General features: G+C 39.9%; 1 long non-coding RNA gene across 2 annotated transcripts in view; it reads left to right on the top strand.

Moving 5' to 3' along the window:
* Positions 1-11,156: 11,156 nt before the first annotated feature.
* The window catches only part of LOC119007982, a 107,692-nt gene continuing 92,917 nt past the window's right edge, over positions 11,157-25,931 (top strand). For both annotated transcript variants that reach the window (XR_005071293.1, XR_005071294.1), the window contains exon 1: positions 11,157-11,524. This is a non-coding gene — a long non-coding RNA (uncharacterized LOC119007982). The remainder of the gene's footprint in view (positions 11,525-25,931) is intronic.

Here is a 25,931-nt window from a genome sequence, read left to right on the forward strand (position 1 = left end):
TTCAGTGTTTTTCCTCGTGGCTCATGAGGCACATCCAGCTCCTCCCACTCTGCAGTCAACCAACTGAAGGAAAAGCCCCTTAAAGCGAGCGCCGTTTTGCCATAAGTCAAAGTTCAGTGTAACATTTACATCCTTTATCTCTCGCTCCTTCATTCCAGCCCTTCTTGCATTTTCTCTACCACCCCTCTATCTCCTCCTTTCTCTCTCCCCCTACTATCTTTAGTGTTCAATCTTCCGGCTCTTCACTCTCTCGTTTCATGCTCCATTAATCGCTGATGAAGTGTTGCATATATAGTCATATACAGCTGCCCGGCTCACATATTCTGCCTCTTTATGCCCACTGCATGCATTTTCTTGTATGCATGCTGGCCTATGTACAGGGAGAGAGAGAGAGAGAGAGAGAGAGAGAGAGAGAGAGAGAGAGAGAGAGAGAGAGACCACAGGGTGCCATGACCGAGAAGAGGAGATTTTCATGCCACACGGTCCAGATAACAATTTAATCAACTTTAATTCAGAGGTCTGTTTTGTGAGAAAGTTTGTTTTTTGAATCTTGAAATATTTCACACTGAAATCATACTTCTGCATACAGAAAAAAACAGGCTTCGCTGAATGTTGTTGTAATTATTCATATCTCTAACCATGATGATGTGATAATGTGTTTTGGAAATTCATTTTACCTTTTCTAACGTACTTGTGTTGTTCCATTAACAACTTCCATTAAGAAATAAATAATGCAAATGTATGATTCTCTTCACTATTCCATTTTTTTCCCTCTCTTTTCCCAATTGCTGAAATGCCGACGGCTGATTCACGTTTCAGTGCTGCTTTAAAGCATGTCGTTTGCGGCGGGTTGGAATCAGGGTCCAGACTGTAAATGGGATTTTTTCAAAGCATCAAATATACAAAAGTACGTTTTTGCCTTTTAGTTTTGAGAGGAGGATGCACATTGACATCTAACTGGAGAAGGTCACTGTTAATGTGTCTTGGATCACACTTTAGAATAGCCCCTTTGACCTCGTCAGTTGTATAATACATGATCAGCTGTCCTTGTTGTGCTTGTGTTTGAAACCTTAAATTCTGCCCTCTCCGCTTCTTTCTCTCCTCCTCTTGAATCTTCTGACCTCTGCTCATCACCGACAGTGAGGGGACTTTCATTTCATTTTCGGCCGTCTTTTCACATTAACCTCCTGTTTTTCTCTGTCTCTGAGGTGTTTGCTCTCTGGAAGCATGTCAGATTAAATTGCTTTATTATCTGCTTTCATCCCACGAGGGCAGGCTGATCAAGTTTGCTGTTATTATTTCACTGAGTGGCTGTGTATGTTTATATATGTGAGAGAGGAGGTTGCCATGTCTGCTTCAGTAATTTTGCGTTGAGATTCTGTAGTCAGAAATAAATAGTAGGTGAAGAAAACAAGGGATGAGAGTGTTAGAATAGTTAAGAGTATGAAAATTGGAGTTAGATGGAAAGACATAATAAATCTGAGCTTTGCAGTCTTCGATTATCCTAAGCTGTGTCACTTCCTGCTGTGTTGTAAGTGAAAGTGTTACTTCCAAGTCTGTCTGGAAAGTTTTAATCTGGAGTGCTGTAATGCAGATCATTGCACAGTGTTGATTTATATATAGGTGTCAAGTTAGTGATTATATTGCAGACATTGTTCAGTTATAGAACTTATGTTTCGCACTGGAATACCAGGCAGTACTTTTCAGCACCACGGACAGCTCCATGCTGTTTTTCGCCTGCTGTGAAGACGTTTCTCTCTTTTCATTACAGCTAATATATTTTCTGAGTAGTTTTAATGTGAAATGTTTAAGGGAACGATGAGGCTTTGTTTAGTTTGACAACCAGACCGCATAGGCCACATCTCCACGGCAGCCATTTTCCCCTGACGTCACGCCCCAGGTTGGAAGCTCGAATGATGGGATAATGTTACGCTGCCGTCGCTCCAACATGGAGAATCTGAGAAAAAATTCATTTCAACACTTTCTGATTGATCAGCAACTTCCAGAGGGAGAAAAAAACTGGAGGGACATCAGGCCGCATTTCAAGCTAAGAACCACATTTGATAACCCGTTAGCTAACATTAGCATTCATCCACTTCCAAGCTGCCATTACTGTTTTATTACATCTGCTGTGTTTCACCGCCAGGTTTATACAAATGCGACCGAGATCTGCACTGATTGTGTTTCAGTAGCGTATAACACAATCAAATGCTAACGCTAGCTAGGAAGTGGCTTGATGCTAACATCAGCTTTTGTCTAATGAAAGCTATCGAGGTATCAGATGATGTTTCGCTGCCTTGAAATATGGCCCAGTGTCTCCTTCACCTCTGTTAGTGTGCCAGAGAATTCACACTGCAAACAATGCTGTATTTGTGTGTATGTGTGTGTGGCTGCTGACTATGCAGGCTGTATGTGTGTCAGAGGTAAATTGCTCTGGCTCCCTTTGGTGTGGGAAGCCGCAACAGCAGATAACATATTCATAGCCGGTGTTCTGTGTGAGCAAAATGCACGTGTGTGCCCCTCGGTGCAGCCTCCACTGCTTTGTTTTGTGGCAGAAGGGTTGCTTGAATCAACACTATAAAGACAGCTGTGATTCTAGCTTCAAAACATCAGCGCACACACACACACACAAACATGCACACACCGGCCAGTCGTCTCCTGGCTGTGCCTCACTTTTCATCATCAGCGAGAGTCCAACTGAGAAATCAAGACCTTTGATTGGAGCTCTGAATCTATCATCACAACCTCCTCCCCCAGTGGCTAAAATGAGCCTCTAATTAAAATCAAAACGTAATTTTTGATTTGCAGGGCATAATTATGAGATCCGCCACAAGGACACACACAAATCTGCAGCAGTCACACCCACCTCCCCCACAAATAAAGGACCTGTTCCCCTCAAGGCCAACGAGTATCTGAACTGTCACCTCGTTGTTTGACCTGTAATTTTAGTGCTGCTTGGTAAGTGTCAGAGTTGTCAGCTGGCCTTATTGGGATATGTTTCACTTCATGTTATGGGTTTACCAGAAATCCATCACCTTGTCTTTCTTACCTCAGATTATCAGTGGAGTCAGGACATTCTTTTTCAGTATTCTCCCCACATTTTCATCATATTTTTGTTTGACCAAACAATTAAAGCTTTCCTCTGACCTGAGGGCTTCATATTCCTGCTCTTTGATCCGCGACACCTGTGACTGCTAACTCTGTGGTGTGTACAAGAGCCTGTGTCTATGGTTATGGACATTATTTAGTGTTTTTCAGATTATCTTTTTTTTTTTTTTTTTTTTTTTAGGGAGAGATGGTTAATGAAACAACAACCCCACTGAGCTGATTAGATGGGCAGGCGATTCCTATTGCTGTTGCTGCAAACATCAAACCTCCAACATGCCATTAATTAAGAGACAAATTCTGCCATGTTGTTTTCTGTTGGAAAACAACATGTGCCTTTTGCCAAAAGTTTCAACACCACTGCTACACTTGTCACACTCCACATTTCCTTGAAATTACATTTTGATAGATGCTTAAAATATTGATTGTACTAATTAATGCGTTTGGGCAAAAGTGCACGCATCTGTTAAGCATTTAATGGGAGGACAAGACTGTTGGCTGTGTGAGAGCTTGAGCTAAATGCTCACTGACAGTGCTCACATGTTGATGTTGACCGGATGATAGCGCTGGATGAAAGGTCAAGGAGAGGTAAGAATGATTAAAATTCATCCTCCGGGAACCATGGACATCTGTGGACATCTGCTTTTCTTTTTTTTTTTTCACCAGATCTATACAGTGCATTACATGTTCTCACTTGAGTTTATACTTTCTCATATCCTAAGCTTTAAACTCTCCACTCACCCCTGGTGTCAGTTTTGCATGGGATGCGCTCTGCAGTCATTTTATCCATAATATGTAATATGAAGACTTTCTTAATAAAACTTGATGACAAAACCCTTCACACGTCATGACATATTATGGCTTTCGGACATTTATGTATGTTGGCAAAAGGTCACAGTTTCCTTAAATCTTAAAACAAAACTTTATTGGCTGGGTTTAGGAGAAGATTTCGTTGGGTCGAAATAATTCCATTTAGTCTCACAAATTAAGTGATGCAGGTTATGTCCAACAAACAAATCACAAAATTGATTCTTGGTCACAAACATTGATGCAAACCGCAGTCTGACCCATCTGAGCCCAGTCTGACCTGTCCAGCCACCCTGACTGACCCCTGATTCAGACTTTGCCCGCAATTTACATAAGAGGGGTGCTTCAAGAAATGATGCTACAGGGGAAACTACAGCATCAAACTGAGATGCGTGCGCTGACTATGCTGCTTTCTTTGATGTATCAGAGTGAGAATGTGCTATATCCGATGGTAGCAGTGCAAAATGGAAAGGCAGGCAAACAAAAAGAAAATACACAATGGAAGAATAATATGGAAAGTACATAATATACATATGACCTTGCTAAGAAGACGCAAGTGAAGGAGTCAGCGTGTCGAGATGTACAATGAAACTGTCTCCTCGCACTAACAAACAAACAGGTACGCTGGTGTCACACGTTGTGTGTGACAGCTGTGCGTGCTGCTGTCTTTCACTCAGTATATCTCAAAAAAAAGAAAAAAAAAAAAAAACACATGCAAGCTTCACACACTGAGGGTTTGTCCCCCACCGTTGGGCTATATGTTTACTAATGTCAAGAGATGTCAAGTTTTTATTCTGGATTTGGTATGTTAGCGGGCTGAACCTCTGCTCCTCCTGATGCTCAGGCTCATATTCAGCTGACCTTTCCCACCCTGCTCCTTTTTCACTTATTGACAAGTTGGATTTCTCTTTCCTTAAAGGCTGTGTTTGGAAACTTGCTGAAGCTGCCGTTATGTTTATATTATCTTGGAGGTTATGAAGCTGAATCAGATACAGCTGTCCGATACATTTACAGAAGCTAAAGCGTCCCATTTCACCTTTGCCACACAACATTTTGATGATCACTGCATATTACATCAGGCTCATCATTCCATCCCACATAGAAGTCAGTGCATGTTGATATTGCCGAGTGTTATGCCTGCTAGTGCTACATTATTTTAGATGGTACAAATAAGGAGCTGGAAGACTGAGATTGGTGTGTCTACATAAGCTCATTTTTTAATTCCCATAAAGCCCGATGTTTAGCAATAATTTAAGTTTGAGAGGAGAGAGGGAATGTTCATTTTTTGAACCTCTTTGATGGCGAAGTCTCTATTTAATCATCATCCATTAAGACAGGATAATTAATCAGTGGTGTAGATTAATCCAAACACTCTGACTTAAAGATCCTTCGTCTCAAGTGGACCAACAAATCTAAACACAGCGAATTAAATGAGCGGCAGATAAGTTAGACATAAGCAAGAGAAACGAACAACAGAGGGCTTCATTAGTCCAGAGTTGTACCGTAAATATTCATAAATATACAACAGAGGAGGGATATTTGTTCTGAAAGGAAATCCGTTTGTCCGACAAATCTAAACACGTAAAGAGAGGCTTTGGCTCAGGGTGTAGAGCCAGCGCCTTGTCATCGGAAGGTCACTGGTTTGATCCCCCTGGTCTGCAAGATACTGAACCCCAAACCTGCCCCTGATGTGCTGGTCGGCACCTTGCACAGCAGCCATCGCCGTCAGTGTATGAATGTATGTATGAATTACTGGACAAAAGCGTCTGTTAAATGTAAAAGCAATCATGAAAATAACATTGACTGCAAGTGAATAAAAGAAGGAAAATAGAGACTTGGGTACAAAAGGTACATCGTGCCGGTCCACCAGCTGCTGATAATGACATGCACAATTAAACATTGATTGTTGCCGTCACTTCATGCAGTTTTTATGCCAATATACAACAACTAATCTCTCTCATCTGACTGAGTCTCATTCTGCTCGTCAACCCTCGAGGTCCACTTCTTATAATCTTTTGGCCAGACTTAAGAGAATTCAAATAGTCAAGCAGATTAATGTACAAATCTCCTGCTGCTGTGGGAAAGTGTGCCTTCAAACGTCTGGCTGAGAGTGATGGAATACAAGGAAAGAACAGACGGAGGATGTCTGTAGTCTGTCCCTCTTCTTCGTCTTCTTGCATCATTGCTTTTCCGGAGTCTGTTGTTTTCCCCTCCCCTCCCTCTTTCTCCTGCCCTTTCTTTCACCTCTCCGTTTTCACCTCTTTCTGTTTCACAGCCATTTTTTTTAAAGGCATGTTTGTTTTTTTGTTTATTCTGTCCCATCCTTTTTCATGTTATCACCTGCTTCGCCTGTTCTTATAATACGTATTCACTTTTTTTCACTGACTGACTCCTTTGCTTTACTGTGGCGGAAAGCATAATGGAATTTATTTGTGTGACTGTGAAGCACAATGTTGGAGCCATATTTCTGCTAAGTCAAGAAGAGTATCACCCAGGTGTGTGTTTGTGTGTCTTTCAAGGCTTCTGTCAAAGTTGTCAGAAAAGTAAAACGTACGGGAGAATTAAGCACAGCGTTGTCACAACATAAAACTGGACCATAATTGAAATGTAGAGTTTGAGATGTATTTATACAGAGACCTACGAAACAATTTTTTTTTTTTACTGGACATCAGGCTGTAATTGTGAGTGGTTGGCAACAAAAAATGACACAGTACTTGGCTTAATGAAATAAAATGACCTGAACAACATGACCTGTTGAACGACCACATACTGACAAAATACATGTTTGAAATAATAAAAGGCTCAGCACGCCATATTGAGAAACACACACGTACACACACACGATACTGTATTGGAAATTCAGCTCTGTCACTCATTTTTTCGAGTGTCTGACTATGCATACTGTGTGTGTGTTTCTCTGTGTGTCTGCATGTGTGTGTGTGTGTGTGTGTGTGTGTGTGTGTGTGTGTGCTCGTGGGTGCATGTGTGTGTCCTCTGGGCTGGCAGACAGTGCAGTATACTGATAAGCAGAGAAGAGCCTATTAGCTGTTTGGCCTGCAGCCTGAATGTCACTGGTGATTTTTCCGTCCCCGGTCAGAAACCACATCCACACTTATCGGAGAGCCGGTGGGACATGTGATGGTCTCCATCACGTGATTTTTGTCATTACTTTATTCATTGGCCTCAACCTCGGCAGACACAAACCTTGTTTCTTGTCATCATCTCGGCTCATTCAGTTCTGTCTCTCTCTGTCTGTTTATGTTTGCCTCCAGCGTGCTGCAATCTGGGCAGAATGAATGTCAATTAGAGAGGAGGTGCAGCATGTATTGTATTATGTACATTTGAACAACAGCAAACACTGGGATTATGGCTTCTGTACTTTTTTTTTGGGGGGGGCACTTTTATTTTCTTATGTTTCATTCTTTGGGTTCTTCCTTTCTTATGCAGTGACTGCTGTGAATTTGCCTCTGAATGGGCATCAAAGACACGATTATTCCAGTGTCTTATCACCATAGCAACAGTCATAATCGTTCATCTAGCTCCATCTTTTGTGTATTGTGTGCTTAATGTGTTGCTAGTCTGTTGATGAGTTTACAAAAGTTTGTCCTGCCTTTTGAGGTCGCAGCTCACACCTGGTCAGTGACTACACATGAAAACTAACTTCTTGGATAATTCTGGCACTTATAAGTTCATGTTTTATTAAAGGGGCTCTGTGGAACTTCTGTGTTGTGCTGGAAGCCAATAGTCTGTAACATGCATGAAATCACATCTTTTGCAGTGTCACTGAAAATCCATACCCAAGACCTCCACAGAAAAATCCTCAGTCCAGCAGCATGAAGCAAGTTGTCACAACACTTGTCCACACGTTTGTATAGACAACTGAGAGGGACGTCACAATCCACTCACGTATGGCCGATAAAAGTGATAATTACAAGTAGATTGTGTTGTGGAATTTCAGCTCACTTGAATGTTCAGGAGAGATGAGGAAGACTGAGAGACACCAATGGCTTATGTTGAGATACTTTATAAAGTATGATCATGGAGGAGCAACATAACCTCATGTCTGTCTATACAGAGTGCTGCAATGATAATCCTAACGAGCCTTCTCAAGTGTCCAAATTATACTTCAGCAGGCATTGCTTCCATACGTGGTTATCTTTTTAATAACATAGCAGGGAGGGGTGATGCAGAATGTCTAATGTCTGTACAGGACACGTATGTTTGGAGAGATCATGTCCTGGATGGATCATATTTCTTCCCCCACAGACTGCTACACATTATTACATAGGGCGCTTTATTCTCCAAATTCTTATTTTCAGTAAAGCACATGGACTCCCTGTTACTAAAGGATTAATTCTCTGCTCTTCATGTTGTCATGTGTGGCAGGTAGCCATTATCATTTTTTTCTGCCAAAGGCACCCAAACCTGCTAGTGTTTACAGAATAGTCATTTAGAAAATGACATTTTTAATGCATGTCATTCACTCAAAGTTAATCATTCATTATCTGTAGAATACAGTAAGTTTGTCAATAAAATTGGTAATTTGGTCTGGTAAAGGGGAACAATGTAAAAAATTAAAACAAAATAAAACAAAAAAACAAAAAAAACGTTACTGTGCCATCTGCATTTTGATTAACAGTTGTCTCAGCTCTATAATTATGGTGATGATAATTGTTGCGATGATGACGGTTGTGTTTTTAATTACTCTGCTTATTGACTGAACATCATATCTCTAATTCGTTCTATCAGCCCACTCTCGATGTGCTCGGCTCATTCTGTCCACAGTGACAACACAGGAGAGAGGAACAAGCTCAACAGTGCCTCACCTGTCTCAAGTCTTTTAGTAAGCAATACATTAAACTGAAACTAGAACGTGAACCCACTGGTGGTGCCAAAGGAGAAGTCAGGGTTTCCAAAGAGGAACCTTAACCCACTGTCATGATTCAGTGTCTTCTTGTTGGTCTCATGTTTCCCGTTTTATTTTGATATTACCCTCATGTGTCACTTCTTGCTTTTTCAGTTCCTCCTGTGTGTTTTCTCCTTCCCAGTGTTTTTACGTTCCTTCCCTCACCTGTCCTCTTCCCTCCTCACTCCATCTTGTCCTGGTCCCCTCGTTAGTGTGTTTGTATATAGCCTTTGTTATCCCTCATGTCTCTGTCAGTTCGTTCCATCACCCTCCTTGTCCGTCTGCCTTCCCCCTGTGTTGCCACCCTGCAGTCTTCCCAGCCGTGTCTCCTCTTGTCACTTCCTGGTATGTTTCTGGTTTTTATTCCTCCTGTTTCGTCACTGATATGTACTTTGCTGGTATTACTTGTTTGTATCTTTCAGCTTTGTTTTATTAAAGCCTGTTTTCTGCCACCTGTGTGTGTCTGCATTTGGGTTCTCGCCTTTTTTGCCACGACGTAACAGCTATAGAACATAAAAACAAACATGTTTTGAACACCGAGAGAACTACAGAAACTAAAAGTAATGAAAACTAAACAAGTTAAAAACACACAACATGTAGAATGAACAATACAATGACATGTCTCAGTGTTTGTACAATGTCAAACAAAAATATGACATTGCCAAAGTCTGTTATTAACAACTTTTGTTGATTAAAAAAGACTTTGGAGCAGCGCATCACCGATCTGGGAGACGCAGAAGGAACATAAAAACATAAAGGATTTGTCTGATCAGCCCCACATAGCTGAAAGTAAAATGAATAGTTGCTCCAGTGAGTATTTTTATCACACAATTTTTACTTGGGATATGGGGGCTGATTTTGACACCTGTTAATGAAATGTAACCTGCAAAAAATATCAAGATGTGACTTCCATCTTAATTTACCAAGATTTATTGGTGTTTTTCACAGCAGGCATTTTGGCCTTGTCATAGAATCAGAGCTTTTACTTAAAACAGTCATGATGACTCTGTTTTAGTAAAGCATCTCAGTCAGCCATGATCATGTGACAGTGAGCCAGAGTTAATTATATACTGTACCAGGACCCTGAAACTGAAAAAGCAAGATGGAATCTGTCCATCACTAATTTAATTATTTACATCTTTGCATTCGCTCTTCTTGCCTCTGAAGCAACATGACAGCAAGTAAAGCTTCCAGCCCACCCGTCTAGTTCAGAGAGTCGGTACACTGCATCAAAACCAGAATCATTCGCAATGAAGACAAAATGAGTTTTTTTGTAAAAAGGCGATAAGTGCGCGGGAGAAGTGGATATTTTTCCAGCGGCGAGCCCTCCGAGGCAATACATATTCATCATTTTGCACACACCCCTCCTTAATCTGAAGAACTGAAGTGACTGGTCTTGTTTATTTATTATTGATCAAGATAAAATACCAGCGGTGTTGCCTCTTGTTGCCTGTTAATTCAGAGCAGGATAGATATGGCTATAGGGAACACCGATTTTTGTTTTGTTTTGTTTTGTTTTGGGCCTGGAAAAGCTTCTTATAATCATTACAGCGCAATGAGACCTCAATTTGTTTTGGTGACATTAATATTTGTAAGTGGTTGCTCTGTGTGTTTGCACTGTATTATCCCCTCCTCTCCGTCTCCGTCTTTGCATTTGTTGGACGGTTTTCCTATTTTCTTGTAATCTTTACAGATGACACTGTGGACAAATACAAACAAACAAATATATTAGAATGACACATATTACGCATGCGCACGTTTTTTGCATGACATGAATTCTCCTGTGTATTTGTGGTTCCTAATAGATGAGCTCTGGTTGAAGAAAAAAGAAAACAAAGCAGTGTGAATATGTATTTCATTCTTTTTTTTGTTTTGTGTTTCATTTTTCTTTCTTTCTTGCATATCTGTTTGTAATATCAATTATTCTGTCACCTCTGAACAGAAGCTCCTGTATGGGAGGTACACAGAGATACACTGTGCTTGTTTAACATTATTTATTTATTTCTTTTTTTTTAACCCAGGCCATAATCTTACAGTGTGTAGCCCTATGGAAAATTCGGCCTAGAATATAAAAGTCACGATAGATAGGGTACGTGCATAAACAGAATAAATCGAATTAAAAGGTTCAAAACTATTCTGAGGATGGATATTGCATATGGTGCAATAGAAGTGGGATTTATTGAGTTATTTACATGAGGTCAACTGACATTGTTTTCTTAAAATATTGAATTCATGATGCTGTAAATGTTTTAAGAATATTTTATTTAGTCTAGCGCATAGTTTTGTATGACGTTTATTGTCTGAGCCAATGGGATATGAGTTGGAGGGTCGAGTTGAAGGGTCACGAGGAAGTGATGGCGACAACAGCGAAGAGACATGTTGAGCTATGCTCCGTGGCACAGTCATGGTTTTACGTTGGTAACATGTCCGGTTATGCTGGACTTATGCTGTAAAGGTGTGTAGACGAACGACCAGTGTAGCGGCGTAAGTTAGTCGTGTTGTGTTGAGTTATTTCGGAGAACTCGGGCTGAGCTAACCCGGGAAGCTAACGCGGCTAGCGCTATCTTACTCGTCAAAGAGTTGTACAAGTGCAGCCTGCTCGGACATGTTGGACACGTCGTCTGGACTACTACGTTAAACACACGGAGACCAAGAGACTGAGGTATCCAACGGACAGTGGAGAGCTCAGGTAGCCAGACATCTCAGGTGAGCTGTAAGTTATAGAAGACTTCTCTGTGTTTGACGGCTGGGCGCGCACCTCGGCAAGGGTGCCAAGTGGATGTTGTGTTACTGGCTTGTATGATACCGAGCTTCATATCAGGCCTGCAGATCTTGATCAGATAACTGATTGGGTACCCACAGTATTATTTCAGTTAGAAAACAGCTGCAGGGTTTTAGGATTGAAGGTATTTTATATCTTCTTTGAAAGTGAATATTTTGGTTTGGTGTTCATGTGAGTAATGGGCAGTAAATCAGAATAGTCTTGCTGTAGAGTAATTAATACATGGTAAAAAGACAAAGTAAACACACACTTATTGTACGTGTTAACACACGCACTAAACACGCATTTAAAAATAGAGGTAGCTACCCTGTTATTTGCCAGAACAGCAAGGAGGCGCTACAGGTGTATAAATGATTCCCGAAAGATTTGGAATCAGTCCAGTAGATCACCTCAGCTGGCAGCCACAACATGGCGGCACTGACTCTAATGTAAAGCCTTTTGTCAAAATTGCATAAAATTAAAGTGCTTGATAAGATCCTCTTTGAAATGAGTAATACAAGTCTCGCTCGGAAATCTTGTGAGAGGTGAGGTGATGCAGGAAGACGGCGGTGGAAAGAGTCGGAGTTTGGAGCTTACCTCGAGAAGCCGCCAACAAGATTTTTTTTCTTTTTTTTTATAAAGTTTTGACTCAGCCTCGTTGAAGTCTAGATGAGGTCAGTTGTGACCTTTGCTAGATGAGGTCACAGCTGTAACGAGTCACCTTGCCAAATTTCAGAAAGAAACTTCTTGAACGAGACTTGTGTTTCTGGCAGCAAAAAAGATCAAAATAAATCCCTTAACTAAAAAGTCTATCATAGGGGCCCAAGTTTCCAGCTGTGTTTGTAGTGTCTTGAGTGGGTGTTTCAAGCCAAAGCACAATCTATTCTTTGCCCTAATCAAGTAGTTTTTGTACTTGACCAGACCATAAGCACAGTGTTTTCAGTGTAAAATTTAAAAAAAAAAAGAACTTAACAAGCCGAAGAGTTGTAGGATAAAAAAGAGAGGGAAGTTTGAACATATCCATGGTTTGCAGAAATGTACTCTACCCAGCGACAGGGTTAGGCCCCCAACATTTGATTGCTGAAAGGTTTTTTAAAAGGTGTTTTTGTTGTTTAAGTCACCGTGGTTTTAAACATGAATTGCTTCAAAATATGTTATTGAGTGCATATCCAGCTGCTACATTGAAAATGGGAAGCATCATGCAGGCTTCACTGATGGAAAAGTGAAGTAAGTGCAACCAAGCCACTCCACTCTGCTCTCCTAACAGCAGCTGATGGACTTTGACTTTGATGATGTGTGTGATAGAAAAGGCTTCTCTGGAGCTGAGGTTGAAATGTTGACATTGTGGTTCAGACCTGAGCAGAGAGAGGAAAACACATTTTCATTTCCACTGTCGCCAACACTTGCTGATGAAAAGTGACTGTTGGGCTGTACTGTACAATCGATGTGCAACCAGGGGAGGTTTTTCCTCTTCTTCTTTTCAGATTCTTGTGATGATGTAAAATGTCTTTCTGTGACTCCACATACACAGCATTCAACAGACTGGTGGCACTTCTTTCACTCCCTCTGTCAGTCATGCTGAAGATAATCCAATGGGGGATGGGCATATTTTCAAGAGGGCTCATTAGATACCTTGTAGAGATGGATGTAGAGAAATGAATTATTTGGGATTTGATGTTGTGTGCTGTTAGGGACAGGAGCATCACTCCTTTGATATACAACAGCGCAACTGAACAAAAAAAAAAACATACTGCATTGATTATTAATAGGACTGGGCAATAATTAAAAAATGTGCATCAATGTTAAGTGGAACTGCATTATGAACACATACAAAATATTGTTTATACTGTTCACTTGTGAAAAAAGTTAGTTGTTTGTTGAATATCAGATTATATGCCATTGTGATAAAAAAAAAATATATAAAGCAATTTATAATCAACAAAACCATAATAATCTAAAGTACACTTTCTGCAAACATTTCTCTCAGGGGCGTTTCTGATGTCAAGTTTTGAATATTTATTTACCCCCGCCAAGGAGGTTGTGTTTGTTGGTTGGTTGGTTAAAGGGCAAAGCATTAATTTGCTTGTTTATTTCCTGTACTAAGTAACTTATTACACTTAGTAACAAGGCGGAGTGACACAAACAACATTCACTTTATTACAAGACACTGCTAAACACAGAAAATAATGTTGCGGGCTATTTGCTTTTTTCTAATGTGTTGCGTTGTGGTCTTTGCATCACTTTTTTCTAATGTATTGCGTTGTGGTCTTTCCAGCGCGTTTTCTAAATGTTGCGTATGTGTTGTCAAATTGATGAAGATGTTTTCTTAATTTGCTTGTGTTTTCTCTTTTTGCACATGTTTTCTTAAGTTTCAGTGCTGTGAGCTCTCAGGGCCACCGTAGAAGAGCTTTTTCTGCGGGTGCACTGACAGCGTCACTGTGTTGAATCTCGTGGATGTTAGGAGGTTTAGATGAAAAGGCCCACTTAAGGATGTTTTTCTATCAGCCCAATATATGGATGGTTGTTGAACTTTGTGAAATCAAACAATTAGTTAATCAATAACGGTAATAATATCACTTTACACTGCTGCATTACACCCAGCACTATCCACTTGTTGGCTGCACTGCAAAAATTGACAGCATTGTATCTTCAATAGGCTCTAACAAGCTGAGATGTCAGAAAGTTATCTTTGCTGGTGTGAAAGGTCTCATTGCTGTACTATAGCTAACCTTTGGAAAAGTCTGCTGCATCATCTGTCCATCCTGTTTTCATTTCTGTCTTCTTTTCTGTCTTCAGGCCTGATTTTTTACCAGAGGGAAACTTCCTGCTTCCTCTAAGAGGTCTCAAAATGTGAACACAGATGTTGTGCGTCTCAGAGCTGAGCATGTGGACGTGTTGAGGCAGGAGTTAGTCTTTGAAATTCTCCCTCTTTGATCAGCGATGTCGGTGCCATGCTCGTGCTCCGGCTTTGTTAATGTTGGAACAATAGGCAATCGACAACAAACTGCATCTTCAATGTACTCCAGCTGGAGAATGACTAATTTAACCGCTTCTACTGATAGAGCACCTGAAGTTTGAATTGTCCTGATTTAATACTTTTGGTAGCAAAGATAAAGTCCAGCAAACTAGAGGTTTAATGTTCAAGCATTTTTATTCCAGGAACAGTTTCAGGTGCTTTATTTTAAAGGTTGAGTCCAAACAAAAAACACAGCTCGTCCGGCTTTGATGAAACTTCAATGGACAGATGATGCAACCTGTTCGTAGCTAGCTCGAGGTTCTGCATCATTCACAGAGGTAAACACAGCTCGCGCTCTTTGTTTGTTGTTTTTGTTGTCTCGCCTTCGGTCTTGTTCCTGTGCGGTGTGACTCCCTCTCTCCCCCCTGGGTTTACTTGGGACATGAAAGAGAGCAAGAATCCTTGATTTGTTTGCTGTAGTTCTTGGTTTTTAAGGCAAACAGTCCTACTTATACACAGACACACACAGACACACACAAATGTGGAGTCCATTTTCCCTGTAAAGGTACATTAATTAGCGTTTGTACTTTAATTGAATTTCTCAACAGTGCGCCGAAAATGCACCCTTTTATTTTCCATTCAATTTATTTTTTTCCAATAAGTCTCTCAGAAAACCTTATGGGAGGAATTTGCATATTAATTCAGTTTGGTTCCACACTTACAAACATACACTTCTATCTGTTAGTGCAACACATGACAGGGGCAATGGTGCAGGTGCAAACCAAGTCATTTCACACCGGATAAGAGAGAGGTTATAATGAAAGAAGTAAAATTGGTTAGATGGCTTGGAGCAGGGTAAGTGACGGGTGCATGCGAGAGTAAAGGAAGGACATTTAATCTTTCCTTCCCTCCTGAGCTCAACGCTTGTTTCCTACAGGAGCCAACAGATAACAGTCTGTGTCTGATTGGTTTAACACTTGGCCCAACACAGCAGCAACACAGTGGGATACACTCAAACATGTGAAACGGAGAGAAAGGCTGTTATATAATCAAAATATTACATTTGCTGCGAATCCCTTCCCTCCCATTTACCACGTTCTCCTGTGTTTTCATTTATCTCCCTGCATTAGTGCCTCCTCCCCACTCATCAGTGCTAATATATGGATTCAATTACCACTAATGGAGCTTCTTTATCAGCGTAAGTTTCTCCTAAAACCACCAGCGAACACACTGGTGACTTTTGTTTTTGTCAGGAAACATAATGAGCAATGTTAGATGTTGATTTTGTGCTGTTTTGTATCTGTTTGCTGAATTCAAATCAGATTGAAATTAAAATTTAGTCCTGCTCTTAAAGCTATGTGTCTGTAAAACCTTTTTTTAATGGACTATTGTTTGAATTATGCATGTGCTTGTGCGGTTGTCTGACTTGATTATATGCAAGGCTTTGTGTGTACATTTGAGATTATTCTCAAGAGGGAGTGCGTGTGTGTTTCGCCAAACTAGATGCAAAGTCATGAGTTTGTGTGTTGCCTCGTCTCCTTGGCACCGCATCTAATATTTAGTGCTACCTGTCTGTTCATATCAATGGGACGCTGCCTGTCAATCGCAAAGCTGTAGACATGAATACAGAATAGAATCCAGATGAGCTCCATCTCTTATTAATGTCCTCTCTGCTCTTCCTCCGCCCCTCTCACTGCTGCCATTCTCCTCCTCCTGACATCTCTGCGCCATCAGTCTGTGTTTCTTCTCTCTGTCGTAAATTCATTTTTCTGTTTTCCTTTTACTCCCTCGCATCATCCTCTGCCCAACTTGGACACATCCCCAGTTCCTTGTTTTTCTCTGAACTCAGTTTCTAATCTTCCCTTTGCCTCATCTTTTGTCACATCCCCTCCTGTTCTGCCTCATAAATTTCAGATTGACTCACCACATTATCCTTAGTAATCTTAACCCTCTAGTTCTAGAGCAGTTTTTCGTGTGCTTGACTGTCCTCTATTTGTTTTCCTACCCTAATCTGCAGTCAGCATCAAGTGCCACACAACATTTGATTCAGGAGAAACCTCAGTTTTTGTTTGGCTCATTTAAAGTCTCAATTTAAATGTACCCCCCTTTTTTAACATAAACAGTCAAAAGTCGGAAAGTTTAGTTGTTTACATAAAATAGATGCACTTCCATATGAATTTTTTTCTGTATCTGACTTTCCCTTAGCAAGTGACAGCAACATATTTATTATGATATTTTTAGTGTCACTAAGTTAAGAGAGTGACTAGAAGGGTTATTAGATCACAACAGAGTGTCGTCTTCTAAAGAAATATACAGGATCATCCATTGAACATGAACAACAAACAGCTTGACTACCATACAAGTGCTGCCCATTGGCCAAGACAAAGAAACAGAGTTTCATTGACCAATCAATACTGAAAGATTTTGCAGAAACAGCCAATGTAGTCTTGTCTGATTAAGACAGTCTATATTTTTCCCGTTCCCTAATCAAGGAAACTTAAGTAACGGTATATTCCCCCACCTAGAAAAGGGTACATTTCGGAGAAACTTGTAGGAAAGGCAGGTGATTCTGGAGAAAGATAGGTGATTGTTGAGTCTCACTCCCTGGTAGGGCCGGGCGATAAATCAGAAAAATCAAATAATTCGTTTGTGATTTGGGAGTTTCTCTTGAACAGGTTGCATATTGTTAAATATATTGTTCCTGTATATATATTATATACATGCTGTACATATGTACATAATCTGCTACGAAGCCACAACGTGGCATCAAGCCAGAGGCAGTAGACAGCCTCGTCTTCCTGGCCAAAATATGTTAAAAAGACAGCAAGCGCACACCTCATGTCCTGTACATCTACCAACGTGATGTTTACTATGCAGTGCATGCAGATGTTTAATTTAGTTTACATGTCTTTAGGGATACAAAATATTGTATACTTATGTTCACATTTTATCAATCCCAATAGGGAAACTGATCTGTTTTTATAAAAACATGCAATCTGGCATGTTGAATTTAAGTTTACAAAAGCATTTTATCAAAAAGGGACACATTTGTTTCAGGTGAGTTTGAAGGTGCACTGTTTAGAATGGCAGGGTAATTGTGTTTACAATAAAAGCAATAAAATAATAGCAATTCTTTTAATGATTTCTTTTTCATTTGTAGATTTCATTTGTTTTTGTCAAGGAAAATAAAGTATCTAAATTGTAGATCGAGTTTGGTGTAAAAAAAAAAAAAAATGAGATTCAGTTTTTAGGCTATGGCGCCCAGTCCTATTCCCAGGTCATCAAACACTGATGCTTTATGATGGTAATTGTCATGAAATTCTATCCAAAAGTGTCTGCACGTGATGACCTCGGAATGACACTCAACAATCAACTATCTTTCTCCAGAATCACTTTCACAACCTGTGAATAGGCCCATTTAAAAACCGATCTTCCAGGAAATTTATTATGATAGGTGTATAACAATCTATTCAAACTGATAATGACAGGTGGATTGAAAAGTCTGACTGTGAATTAATTAATTTTCTTCTCTCTGCCTCTGTTTCCGATTAACTTCGAATAGGCTCAGCACTGAATCAAATCAATTCTGCTCAATTATTTAATGGGGATATCCAGCCATGGTAGCCCAGCATTAATCACAGTAATCAATCTGCAGGAGATAAATTTAAATCGAAGTGAAGCAGAAGTTTTGGAAAAGTCTTTTCCGGGAGGTGAGCCTGTCATGTACAAACCCAAAGTAACATTTAGATTTTTGAGTCAGTCAGCATGTTGTTATCGATGGATCTGCTCCAGTGTGCTTTCATTAGGAGCTCACAGATGTGAGTCTGTTCTGTGTTTCATCATTGAGGCACAGTATTTAAATATTAACAGGACTCTCAAGCTGACGACGACTCTTTTGGCCCGTTGTGGTTGTAACTGGACTAAATGGACTATTACTGGATGCTGTCCTTGGCTTTTATGGTCAGCGGAGGAACTTCCTGTTCAGGTTTTGGATTATTACAGACAGACATTTTTAGAGCTTGAGTGTATTATTTTAGAAGTCTGCAGCAGGCCAGTTTCTGACCTGTTCTTGAAGGATTTCCGACCATTAATTCTCACCCTGCAGAGGCACCATGCCACTCTCTGACAAGTAAATGCTAAGATTCAGGTCTCTCTTGCCTGCAACACTTTAAGTCTATTGAAAATCTGTCCACCTCATCTCACAGAAAATGTTACTTTTTAGCCTAAAGGAATGCTAATGCGATTACTCAGCTATTTAATAAGACACGTCTACCAGACGTGAGCTGAAAACATCTTTTTAAATGTCGAAAAAGTTAAAAGAAGCAGCTGCAGCTTGAGGATGTGCCAACCGAAAGTGGAAAACACCCCACAATTTCGTTCTTTTTTTTCTGTTTCTCTGGTAGTTAAGTTAGATTCTCAGCCTTAGACATAAGAGAATTGAGTTATTGCTTACAAATCAGATTGGATTGGGGTAAGCCTTTTGGCCAATATGACAGCAAAATTTATATGAATAATCAGTTTTTTACAAAAAGGGGCAACATATGACTGGATAAGCAGGAGCAATATGATGAACTTAATTTATAGCCAAATTAATAGGCATCTGGTTGACTGAAGGAGGCTGGTTTGTGACCTTTTGGTAGATCTACCCTCATGAGTCATGTTTTACTTGTCACTTCCTGTCTTTGTGTTTTCATTCCTGCCTTTTTTTTGTTGCCTTTATAGTTTCACCTGTCTCTTATTAATCTTCCCTCAATTGAGTCTTTAAGTCTGCGTGTTTGCTTGCCTGTGTCCTGGTGTTATCCTGGTTTATACATTAGTGTTAATACATCCTTTTACTGCAACGTTTGTCTTGGATCAGTCTGATTTACCCTCTTACTCCTCCTCCCCTCTGTCTCTTCTCTTTAGATCATCTATCTCTGTTAATTCATGCATGTTTAACAAGAGTTGTCACTTTGCTGCAGGGACATGTGATCATGTGAACGGGTGACTGTCGCACTGTGTGTGTCTGTGTGTGTCACATAGCACTTAATCCATGAATCAGCTGTTAAATGAATTCCTTTTCTCGGTTTGTATTCAGGAGAAACAGCCTCATACCTTCCTCCGATCAGATGTACTTCACGTACGCCATTATCAACGACCTTTCCCTCCCTTCCACCAACCGATCACCTCCGTCTACTCCCTCTGTCCTTAGCAATTATTTAAAGTAGGTTCTGTTAAGTTATTAATCCACTGTTGTTAGACTTTGATAAGCATATTGAAATTCACCGCAGGATACCTGCCAAACCTGTTTCTCCCATAAAGGGGACACTGTCAGAAGGCATTACAGTGGAGCTGTGGTTGAAGCTGGCCGAACATGTTGTTTTACAGCTCATTTCTGCTGGAAACTATCGAAACATAAGGTAATTTGTAATTTATTGTTTCTTTAGTGTTGTATGCCAAAAAGTGGCCGCAGGGCTACATGGGCTTACAAGACACTACAAACATAACAAAGAGCAGAGACAAAAAAGATTTCCTACTTTTTATACTTAATATAAACCCAAGAGTGCAGGATGAGTCATCAATATTTTTATTGATTTCCTTTAAGTTACAAACTCTAAAACACCAATAAAAATACCTACAAATGTTACTGCATATCAATGAGGTATGGAGCAAGACTGGAAAAACAAAGATTTTGACCTTTTGGGACTTTATGATGTCATGATGTGGCCCGGTCATCAAAGACTCATCCGATATGCATATTGTAATGAAAATGTTTATTCACTGAGAACACAGTCTTTCCTGATTTAAATTGCCATGTTGGTGTAAAATGACCAGTTTTATTTAGAAAAGCAGCACTGTGTTTGCATTCAAGACAACATCTGTTGAGGAAGCTTTTGTCCTTGTTTGGATGTACGACACATTAACATACAGTAGGTGCACAGCAGCACTGAGTTAAACGTTAAAAAAAGTAACCTTTTACATCTCTGATTTGCATTATAAAAGCTTTTTTTTGAAGACATTAACTGTTTTATGATTACTTATTGTTAAATGCTCCCTCAGTGGCCCATTTAATAACTAACTTAATGTCTATAATTATTCTGGGGCCATTAAATGAAATAATTCACTGATTTCTATTCAGTTCACTTAGGAGCTAATAGCTTTTCATCTGCCTCGAGATGATCCTGTGGTTAGACAAACTTTGTTTTGCTGAATTTACCTAAATGGTCCAGTTGTTGATTGAATTCCCAGTTTACCTATTAGAAAATAAATGTCAGGATGACCCTCTATTCAGAAAGGTCAGCTCAGGTCAGAAATTTTGACCTTTTGAGTTAATGTTAGATAATGTCCATCATATGGACAGAAGGACTCCATTTCTGTGGAGCAACTCTTAACAGCTTGATGTATTCCAATAGGTTTCTAAAGTAATTGGCTCCCACTTGTTAAAATGATGATGTCCTTTCAAATTTCCTTCAGACCTCTCATGGAATCAGGCTATAGTATCGTGATAACATTGCACTTCCCACTTTCATAGAGGTTAATTAAGTCTAAGTTGGTCAGAGGGGAGTGAAATAAGAAGCAGAGAGGAAATGAGTTACAGAGAGAGAGATGACGGTCTGAGAAGAAAGAGACTGAAGACAGCACCTGTGGGGATAATTTGGTCAGTTTTGTTTCTAAAGTGCAAGAGCTGAGGTTTCTGAGGTGTGTGTGTGTGTGTTTGTCAGAGAAAAGACAGTTTTTTCTGTCTCTCTTTGTCCATTTGTAAAAAAGTTTCTGCTTAGTCAAGCTTGACGTTCAGGTCACTGTATCTTTCTCTTCACTCCTGTTTCTGCAGCTGTCTGTCTGTCATTCTGTCAGCGACTTTCTACTTTTATTGCTGTGTTTGCTCTCCTGAACACAGACAGAGTCAAAGAGTGGAATAAGAAGAGCAGAGCAGGACAGAAATGGGGACAGAATTTACTGACTCCCTGGTGGTCTGTTTTGTTTGGGTATGGAAAGAAGTCAGGCTCTGTTTCTATGAAATTCAGGGCAAACACAAGTGAATGCACAAGAGGGTGAAAATCCAGAAAATGGATAATTATGAGAAAAATATATTTATAAAGAAGGGTATGAAAAAAGGGAATTAGAAGCCGCAGAGACAGAGGAAGACAGAGTATTGTTTGAGTCTTTCTTTCATCACAGAAAAGAAAGAAAACCTTTGAAAATATTTTTTCAGAACCCAAATTATTGTATAACAAATGCATTTAAAAAAAAAAAAAATGTGAAAACTGAACGGATCTTCTGTTAGTAAATCACTTTTAGTACCAAGGAAGTTATTCTTCAACCAAGTCCATTTCTTGGTTTGTTTGTTGGTTAGTTGGTTTGCAAGACGATTAACACAAAAAACTTGGTACAAAACTTGGATGCAGGATGGGTCTTATCCCAGATCAGACCCCATTAACATTTGGTGCAGATACAAATAAAGGGATGGCTCAAGGGAGGAAACAGGGAATAATGCATAGCTTTTGATGAAAAAGACATAAAGCGTATCTGGTATCTATGAGTGAGTACAAAAGGAAACTGTTGGGCCTTGGCGGAGGTATACGCTCTACAGAGTGTGATTCTAGCTTCTTTCGATGTCCTGTTTGTAAGAATCTCCAGCTTGTCAAGTCAGCTAACCTGAACATGAGAACTCTTAAGAATACAGTGGGACATTTAATCTTCTCTGCGTATTTTATCAGCCACTCCCAATGACTTATATAAAGTATTCTACCTACCACTACTACCTAGTGTGCTGTGTAGGATGTGCTAAATAAAATAAGACTGTCATACCTTGCACGACTGGTGAGAAAAGAATAGGCCAAAAAAAAAAACAATTGTAGACATCTCACAATTTATGAGACGTTATTGTGAAAATACTACATTTTGCCCTGTGGACCAATGTAGCTATTACACATTTTAATGTGAGACTGGGTTGGTACATCATGTAATGTTTATCAAACCAATTACATGGTTTGGCCACTACGTAAAATGGTCTTCAAATCCCGCCACACATACTGGAGGCTTGAGAGAGAGTCATTGATGGTTCATTCAAACTATTGACCACAAAGTCAAACTTGTGCCTAAACCAAGGATCAAGCATCTAGATATGGCAGTCACATCAGGCAACACTTTATTGTTTATTGTTTAATGTGTTGAGGACTATATGACACACTTCTTACCAAGAATGGTCATCAGACTCTGTGTTTCAGACCTCACCTTGCCTCCACCCAGCCCTTTGTGTGTTGGTTGCCTCGTCAGTTGATTTTCTGTGTACCCAATGAGCCTTCGGTAAAGACTTTCAACTTGGAAAACCTGAACTGTGTGTGAGTTGTGCATGTGGGTCTAACCATGGTGCGTTTAATTCTTCTTCAAATATACATCAAGATGTCATGGCTCTCAATGTAGCCTACTGACACACAGTTCCAAGAACAGTATTTAGGAAAATACACCAATACAGTAAATATGTACACACATACATAGCTGCATGTTACAGAAAAAACATAATTTTGTTTGATTAGGAGAATTTCGTTCCATTCCAAGTCATCTCTCTTCCCCACATCCATCAATATTTAACAGCAATGGGATAATTTTCACTGACACGACAGGCATATGTATCGCAAACAACACCCCTGACAGTTGTGGCAGTGTGTGTGTCTGTAAGTGTGTGGTAGTTTTCATTTATTTTCTGTCACAACAGGTTCCACATCACTGATTACTGTGATTGGATGATGTGTTATGTGTTTTGTCGAGGTGAGACTGTTGGTTAACAAAAAAAAAAACACGCTGTAAACATTTTCTCTTTTTGAAAACAGGGAGATGAGAACTCAGCTTGAGGTCACCCGTACAGTTACTTTTTCTTTATACGACCGAACGAGCAAATGAGATCAGAGCAGTAAACAATGAGTAGCGAACACCCAGAGAGCGAGCTACAAACCCTCGGCATATTAAAATTAAATGAGATTTGTTCTTGCTGTGATTCCTCGCTCCATTTAATACAGTGCATGTGGTACCTCCCAGCGCAGACCAGAGGCGCTCAATATTGTTTTTCCGACTTCTTTGTCACTTTTCATTGTTAGACTCTGTTATGAATGTTCCGTTAGACAAAAAAAGGCTCTTTAATTATGCCTGGAACTGTGGTCGAGCAGAAAAATCAGGTTCGACATTATCGAAGCCTGAGCCAATGAACTGCTGTGGCATTTAATTTGCCCAAACACTATTAAAACTGCTTTTGTTGTAAACTCCTTTCTTTTTAATATCTTACTGTAACAGATTTTCATATATTTGATTCAACAAAACCTATGTGTTGACAGTGACTCCAATTTTGATCCATATCTTAACCATGTGGGTCACTGGAATTGAGGTGGTTTATGTGTGGTTCAAGTGTGGTGTAACAAAGTTTGGCATTATCTGGACAATGAAGAATAATGTGGCAACAAACGACAACCAAAAACCAATCTTGGTAAGCCAGGACGGATGCAGTATCACCGCGCATCAGGAGTGGGCCTCATTTCTCCCTTTCAGTTAGCCATTCTATCTAGAAATTGTGGTTCAGCACTCACTGATGGTGCATGTAATCCTGTAATCCGAATCTGTCTCACTGCCACCCCTCTCTCTTCGCATACAGTTTATTTCAGTGTCTTGTTTGGTCTTCACGCCACTTTGACTCTCCCATGCTCCTCTGGACTGCCTGTGATAATGGGCGCTGCATGCTATGTGTAATCCTCCTTTCACCAGATAATGAATTACAAACACACAGTCGCACACAAAAGTCTGCTGTGCAAACACATTTGCAAGTGCCAAGAATGAAATTACACGTCGACCAAGTATGGACACTGATGAAAGTAACAACGGTTATCTGTTAACAAGGACCTTCCTGTTTTTCTGCCAAAGATTAGAATAGTTCTGAGTCTATTTTCACTCCTGACAAAACGGAATCGAAAGGAAAGAAAGTACCAAAAAAACTGGTGGGTGAAAATAATCTTCTGAAGGTTCCTGCAAAGAAGTATATAGATTGATACGTTAACTGAATGGCCCAATCACATTATAATTATTATACATATAATTTAGCAAACTAAGGTAATGTTAAATGTCTAGGATTTGATATCATTTGGATAAGATGAAACTTCATAGTTCTGTATTTCTTATTATTTACCTTCTCCCAGAAACCTAACCAAGTAGTTGGTTTTTTTTTTTGTTTTGTTTTGTTTTTTTTTTTTTTTACCTAAACCTCACCAAACACCCCCCTTATATTATGAAAGTGCTATTCTGATTTAAACCAAAACATCTTAGCCAGCTCCTTGGAACATTGTATTGGATAGTTGGGGATACCGGAGCACCATGCAAACAAGGTGAGAACATAAAAACTCCAAAAAGAAAGGCCCTGTCCCAGATGGGATTTAAACCCAGGGCCTCCTTGCTGTAAGACTACAGTGCTAACCTCAACAGCACAATTCTTTTAAATGCAAAATATTAGACAAATTTGACATTTTCGCATGTTCATGTGATCTGCTGTGCCTGACAGAAATTCCCTTAGTCACCCCAGCAAATAATCTGATGTAATTATTTTTGGCAAGCACCAATAGAATTAGTAACAAATTAGATACAGTTATGCTTTCTAAGAAAGTCTGGGGAGGTAATGTTACAGTTTGGTATCAGTTCATACTTGAAAATTAAACTTTACATGATATAAAGCAGAAGAAGATCAATGGGCAAGAGGATCCATAATTTGAAGTTTAATTTAATTTGAAATTTAAACACAGATTTAATTCAACTGTAAGACTTGAATATGGACTATCAAAGTGTGTTTTCAGCAGCAAAACTCTCACCTTTAATCTTCTAACTGGGACTTGGATCTGCTTGATATGCTGTTGGGTCAAGTCCCTGAGCCCCAATCTCCAATCAGTGTTTAAAAGGACATGCCCCTGGTGACTGAGACAATATTATCTCCAGAACCTTTAAGACCCGATCTGATACCGGCCTCTGGCATAAAAGCGAGACTTCTTATCCCGCCATATATTATGTAAATCCTTGCTTGTGGATCCTGGGTCAGCTGAGGGCAGTGGCGGGAGACATGTGGAGCCCTGCAGGATCCAATGCAAGTTCAGCAGACGTCTGGTTAAACCACCCGCAGGGTAAGCAAGACTGTCTGCGAGATACGGCCGGACTGACCTCAGAGCTACCTGTCACCTTATCTCCCTGCACAGGGACACTCGCGTGCACACACAGCAGCTCACACGCAACCTATTTCCATCTCCATGAATTATTCTGTTTTCAGTGGGAGCTACTCACTTTTACACTCTATATTTAGATGAGCTTCTCTTACCATAAATGCATCTGTACAAACGATTACCAATATCTTAAAAACAATAAAAAGTCTGTGACGGTAATGTGGCGAGGAT

Source organism: Acanthopagrus latus, chromosome 18 (genome assembly GCF_904848185.1).
Source record: "Acanthopagrus latus isolate v.2019 chromosome 18, fAcaLat1.1, whole genome shotgun sequence".
Lineage (NCBI taxonomy): Eukaryota > Metazoa > Chordata > Actinopteri > Spariformes > Sparidae > Acanthopagrus > Acanthopagrus latus.